General features: G+C 36.5%; 1 long non-coding RNA gene across 1 annotated transcript; it reads left to right on the forward strand.

Moving 5' to 3' along the window:
- The first annotated feature begins 1,901 nt into the window (after positions 1-1,901).
- Positions 1,902-2,929, forward strand: LOC122065555. The gene is made up of 2 exons (XR_006136039.1): positions 1,902-2,275; positions 2,375-2,929. It is a non-coding gene; the product is annotated as an uncharacterized LOC122065555 (long non-coding RNA).
- Positions 2,930-7,133: the final 4,204 nt, after the last annotated feature.

A 7,133-nucleotide genomic window follows, 5' to 3' on the forward strand; every position in this document is an offset into this window, starting at 1 on the left:
AAAAAAAAAAAAAAAAAAGCTAGAAATGTAAAATAATGAAATGATAAAACATTATTCTGTCATTTTGGTTTCATTCCAAATACAAAAAAGTGAACAGCTAAGGTAATCGTTCCTAAAACAGATTCCTCAAACAATATTTTTTTGTTTTAAAATAGCATTTTAACACAGAAACTGAAAATTCTGTTTTTGACATGAAATGTCGTTTCTGAAACTAAATGACTTCAAAAAGCAGTTGTAATCCTTTTATGCTTGCCTGTGATGAGCATGGATAACACTAGCCTACCAAGGTTATTTTTTCATTTTATTTAATAATTATAGATAGAAAGAGAGAGACTTTACGTTGGTGAGCTGTGGTGTGCAAAAATCTCATCCTCATCAGTAAGTTTCGAGTTCGAGTCTTTTGGTTATTGCCAACTTCCCATCCTACCAATAAAAAAAAACCCAAAGGGGTAGCACAATTGATGAGTAACGAACTTAGTACGAATCGTAAACTCGGACATCTTGAGTTCGACTCCCCACTAGGAACACCTTGGGTCACTCACACAGGGATATTTAATGCTCTTCACTATTTTTGGTGAAAGTATGAATGGTTCTCATCCAATACCCATCGTTAATGGAAAAAAAAAAAAACTTTACGTTAGGATAATGATGCTCATGAAGTACACCTGCGTGAGTCCGCTGGAAAGGAAGAAAACTGGCGAACTTCTTCCTTCACTTGTCAAAGAATCAGAAGGGGGTGGGGGGAGGGGACAGATAGAAAGAAGCGTTGGTGATTATTTAATGCATAGGAGGATGAAAAATCCATACTTCCAGGAGTCTCAAAATCTACCAATAACATCTCTCCTTTAATGATATTCCAAAGGTGAAAGGCCAAAGCTTAATCTTTTTCTAGTAATGTCCATTTATGATCGTTAGATATCTATCTTAGAGGAGCCAACCAGCTTTCAATTATTGGATCAGAACGCTAGATATCTTAGAAGAAAAGCCAACCAGCTTTCTATTTTTGGACCACCACCACCTCCACCATCACTGCTAGTCTACTTGCCTTTAATACTTTGTGCTCTTCTAAAATTCCCAAAATAGCCTCATTATTCTTCTCTTTCTTTAGTCTCTTTTATTTCTTTAATAACTTGGGAAGAATGAATAATTTTAGCATGTTCCCTTATTCTACCTTAAACCACCATATCCTTTATATGAAATAATTAATTGAAAACAAATCTTTGAACCGACAGCTTTTCCTATGTCCTATCACATGGTATTTTTACTAAATAATAATAATAATAATAATAATAATAATAATAATCACATGGTGTTTTTTATTTTATTTTTCTTCAAAAAAGCTTATTAATTTATTTATTTGTGTTAAAAAAATTAAATAAATAATCTCTTATGAAAGGGTGTAGAAAATGAAGTCAGTGGGAGCCCAATAGAGGGTGAATCACAAATCTATTCGTATAGAAGACGGAGTGTCAAGGAAGAAAGAGAGTATGAGAGGGGGTGACACAGTATTTTATGGATTGGGCTCCTTTGTGGTGCAACAAGGCGTCTGGTGCACAATCCAATGGTCAGAAACGCTCAGGCATGCAATTCAAGGTGTCACACACAACCCAAAGTGTTTCTAGGCATCGGATGCATACCAGACACACTATTGCGTCACGGAGGATCCAAATCCATATTTTACTGTGGGGACTATTCTTTCCTAATATGGGACAATATTCCATGTTTCGCTCTATAGTGTATATTAGCATTTCCCCATGTCGATCTCTCTACTTTCTCCAATGAAATGATATATTGACCCTCTATTGTGGGAGAGAAGAGATAGAGATAGGGAGGCACTAGCGTATGCTATGCAAGTGGACAGAGAAGTCAATTGCCAAGGTGCTACCAGCCTGTGTGATTGGTGCATATCCCCAGCTTACCGTAAAGGATAATGTTCTCTATGCCCAACTGCAAAGTGCACCCTCTCTCTAGCTATCTTCTCCTCTTCACATGAAGTGACCTCTCTACCCTCCATGTATACATGAAACCATTTCTTCACTCCTAGTTTATGCCCTACCCTTATACCACTTGATGATAAGATAACCCTCTCCCTATGAGGAAATAAGATCTGGGGTTACTTTTGGTATGTAAATTAGGCATAAAAAAGGGTGATCTGGTTGGGGTTCTATAAATATTCCCTGAGAAGACCCCAGCTACAACATTTTGCGTGGTCTGCCTGGCTGCGGTCTGTTTTAATGCGCCTGCTGTGGACATCGTCCTAACGTTTCTCATTCTGGTTCGCTCTCTCTCTCTCTCTCTCTCTCTCTGCAAGTTTCTTCCTCTTTCTTTCTTGCTATTTAGTTATTGATTTAAACTCTGTTGTATATCTTGAAAGTTCAACCATGGTGATGATGGGTCTGGAGAGGTTGGTGGTGACTCTCAAGTCTAAACTCAGATCACTAAAGACAAAGAAGCCATATGATAAGATAGATAAGAGCGAAAGCATGAGAGTAGAAATAAGAAGCAGGAAAGCCCAAAAGCTCGTAGCAGAAACTCTAAAGATTGCAGACTCACCAAGAAGAAAAAGCTATGCCTTCTGAGACTTTTTTTCTATCAAGGATCGAGTTTTCCTAAGGCCACTCATGAAGAGAGAGAAGGTCTCATCCCTTCAATCACGTGGTGAACCTCACGGCGCGATCTAGGGAAACCTCTTCCTTTTATGAATAAAGTTGGACATTGTATATATGTAGGGATCTTTTATATTTTTAATGTTTGAATTCCCAATTTTTTTTTATTTTTTTTTATTTTTATTTTTATTATTATTATTTTTTTTGTTATGAAGATCTTCTTCTACCTTTGTTCTTACATAGTCTCTCACCCAAAATCTCTTACAATCTCAAGATATATACTAAGGCCATATCTAGATCTTACTGGTTTGCTAATTTCCTCATGTTTGCTTACCCTACGGCATTTAATTGGCCACCCATATTAGACCTATGAATTTAAGGTTACATGAAATGGGGTACCCCATGAGTTGAAATGTTTCTGTTTACAAAGAAACCCTAACATAAAGCAATAATAAGAAAGCTTGACTCAAAGGGAAAGGGCTTTATATTTCTGTTTAAGAATGGGCAAACAAAAAACTAGAGAATTAAAGGAGGATGGTTCTTTTATCTGTGATAATATGCTCTTCGGGCAGTACACTGCTGAGTTTTATGAATCTTTTCATAACAAAGCTGAATCTACTGTTTGTCCAGAACTCCTTTCTTGCATCACTACCATGTGGATGAGTCAGATAATGATGCCCTAGCTGCCATCCCTTCCACAGAAAAGATAAAGTGCCGCACTCTTTTATCTGGATTCAGATAGTGCCCCTAGCCCTGATAGTTTCATTGTGCATTCTTTTGGAAACTTCATAGAAGTTGACATTTGCAAGGAAAGTCAATATATTTTTTTTAAAGGTAACAACCATTCAGGCCAATCTTTCGGGGAACTTTCTCTATAAGTTTATCTAAAAAATTATGGCTTCAAGCCATAGTTGGAAAACCAGGTTTTGATTAGGAAGACTCACCCGAATCAAGTAAAAATTTGAGATTCCTAGTCAAGAGTCACAAAGACTCGCCCTGTGTTAAAAAAATAAAAAATAAAAAAACTTGAGACGAATCAAGACGATTCTACATTGCCTCGATTATTTGGCCGAGTCTTGAAAAACCCACCGAAACTGGTCATTATATCAAAAGGCACTTAAAAAAAAAATTCAAATAAAATCTCTTTACAGTCCCAAATCCCAAGACTCCTAACTTAGTAACTTCTCCTACTCCTTTCCTTTTACCAAAAAGAACTTGGGACCTAAGAAACTTCCCCTATTCCTAAATCCAAAGTTCTTATTTTATAAGAAGTTGGATGGTTGGAAGATCTAAGTTATATTTTCTAATCCTTAACCCTAACCTAACGTTCTAACCAAAAGAAAGACTATTGCCTGCAACCCTCGAGTTATTGATATGTGATTTCTTTTCTTCTTTTTTTTTCTGTATTTTTTATATATTTCTGTATTTTTATGATTTATTTACATATTTATTGCATTTGAATAGATATAAATTAGAAAGAACAAGACTCGTCCTGACTAGGTTTAACCAGGTCGACTCGTTAGGTTTTTGACCGGACGAGTCAGGTCGAAAAACCTGGTTTTCCAACAATGCTTCAAGCTAGATTATTTATTTTGTTACCAAGGCTTATTTTGAATATCAGGGAGCATTTCAAAAAGGAAATATTATTTTCTTGAATATTAGTATGGCGTCTGAGTTGACCAATATTTTGCATAAGAAAGCTTATGGTGAAGCATTGGATTGAAACTTGAGATCCAAAATGCTTATGACATTTTAGAATGGGAATTTTTATTGGAGATGTTGATGAAGTTTGGATAAAATGGTACCACCAAATGCTCTTTTTGCTAAGTTGTCATTTTTGTTAAATTGGGGTCGGTTGGCTTGTTTGTGTTGAGCATGGATTGCATCAAGGTGATCCCCTTGCCTCGATCTTGTTTATTATAGTAGAAGTATTACTATGTAGATGGACTGGAGCTAAAAGGCAACAAGAAAAAAATCAAATCTCTTCATGGTCCGAGGGGTGCTCTAGTTCCAATCCATTTTGGTTTTTGCAGATGATGTTTTCATTTTCATGAATGTTGGTCTTAGGTATGTCAAGAATTTACATCTCTTTTCCAAAAAGTATCAGCTGTACTCAGGTCAGATTGAGATTTATTTGAGAAAAATATAAAGTAGTCATTGGAAATATTAATCGGGCTAGGAAATCTCAACTTGCAAATATCCTCAGTTTTTCAAAGTGTCGATGTCCTAGCAAATGCCTTGGGATAGATCTAAAAGAAGAGTTGAAAATGAGCTTATTTTTGCCCTACTGAATAATTCAATGCCAAATTTTCGGATAGGAAAGGCAAACTCATTTCTCAGACTGGAAGGATTCAACTAGTAATATTTGTTGTTTCGAACACTATTGTTCATAGTTTTTCAATATAGTGATGGCCTTCATCTCTTATAAAATTGATGAAAGTTGGATGTGTAATTTTATCTGGTCTAGAGATCTGGAGCAATCTAAAGTTATTACAATCAAGTGTGATGTAATGTGCAAACCTAAAGGTGAAGGAGGTCTTGGCATTCGAAGGTTGCATGGGGTAAGTGTAGCCTTGTTATACAAACTCTGTGTTATGGTGTGAGTTCAGGGGCTGAGGTTCAAGGACAGGAATGAAGAATAAAACCGGCTATTTCGAGGATAGCTACCTCCAAAGAAGAGATGAGAACCAAGCAGATTATATTCATTTCATATCCCATACACCCTTCTTCCCCACCTTATATAGCCACTAACTAATCAATTATCAAAATGAGAGAACTCCCCTAATAGAATTCACAGACTTCACGTGGTATGATCCCCTACATAAGATCATGCCAAATTGATGGGCGTTTCTCAACCTTTGGGAGCATTGTGCTGATGTTGTTGGATGGGTCCCCAGAGCCATGTCATCTGATGATGTGTCATAGGCATCTTTATCACTTTGAATCGTATCACAACTATTTGCACTTACAACTTCTTCAATTGGGATGAGATTACAATCAGTGAGGTTCCCTTTTATGGGGAGATTCTACATACATTGGCTAATGTAGATCATTTATTAATTGTATCAACCATGTGCTTTCCTGTGCTGCCATTACTGTTGGTCTATATTCTTCCTATGTGGTTGATAGAAATACAATTGATATTGCTTGCTATACTAAGAGATTGCTCCTGATCCAAGACTGGATGTATATCAAGTCCTTGATCTTTTCGTGTCTAAATCACCAGCATAATCAGAATCATATTACCCAAATAACTCAAACATTTCTCCTTTCGATATATGAGACTAAAAACAACATTTCCCTTCACATATCATAAATACGATGAATTGCTTCTAGATAAGGCTTATTTGGATTCTGCATGAAACAACTCACAAGGTCAATTGTAGAAGTGATATTAAGTAGAGTTATTGTCAAATAAATCGGACTTCCTACGAGTTTATTGTACATAGTCGAATTTTGCAAAACATCTCTGTCATCAACACTGAGTTTACTATTGACCTCTACCAACATAGAGATATACTTCCAGTTGTTCATAATGTACTTTTGTATGAGATTTCTTGTGTATTTTTGCTAACAGAACAACCCTTCCTTTACTCGATCAATCTCAAGTCCAAGAAAATACTTGAGCTCCCTGAGCTCCTTCATCTGAAATCATACGATAGATTCTCTATAATCTGATGATTTTCATCATCTCCTGTGATGATTCATCTACTTAAACGAGCACGATTTATACCTTACCATTTTGAGTTCTTAGGAACAAGCTTGAATCTGTAGGTGTAATGAGTGTCCACTTTGAACTAAGAACCCAACTATCTTTTCGTACCACACGTGTGGTGCCTGCTTCAATCCATATAATTATTTTCGTAATTTGCACACATAGCTTTGTCAGTCTTGACATTTGAACACTTGAGGTTGCTTCATATAAATTTCACGGTCAATCTCTCAATGAATAAAGGCGTTCTTCACATCCATTTGCCATCTTGTCCATGACTTGCTTGCTACAAGTGTCATCAATAGCCATACGGTTGTAATTTTGGCAACCAAACTACAAGTGTCATAAACATAATTGCAAGAGATTGGCTTAATTTCCTCAAGCTTTGGAACCAAGTTCAAATTTTGATTCTGATTTAGTGGCAAAAATTCTTCTTCCATTGCCTTTGGCCACTCTCTGCTCTAGCATGCTTTATAATATGTAGCTAGATCCTATATATTGACTTCTTCACTAAAAGCAGCATCAACATATTTTGGATTTGGCTTTCTCACTCCAGCCAATCGTTGAAGTTCTTGACTAAATTCTTCTTCAGACTCTTCAAACTGATTTGGTTGAAGTTCTTCTGGTGTTCTCAATTGATGGGTGCTAGTTTGCCATAATTTTAGGGATTTCTCCTATGCTCTTGATGAAGTCCATAGCTTTCTCCATTGGACTGAACCGTGATAGACTAGCTTTTCGCATCCCATACCTGGCCTCAACTATGGCTATAAAGGTTGGTTGCTATATCTTACAACAAGAAGGCATCGATTGGGAAG

The sequence above is a fragment of the Macadamia integrifolia genome, unplaced genomic scaffold (assembly GCF_013358625.1).
Source record: "Macadamia integrifolia cultivar HAES 741 unplaced genomic scaffold, SCU_Mint_v3 scaffold205, whole genome shotgun sequence".
In the NCBI taxonomy this organism is placed as follows: Eukaryota; Viridiplantae; Streptophyta; class Magnoliopsida; order Proteales; family Proteaceae; genus Macadamia; species Macadamia integrifolia.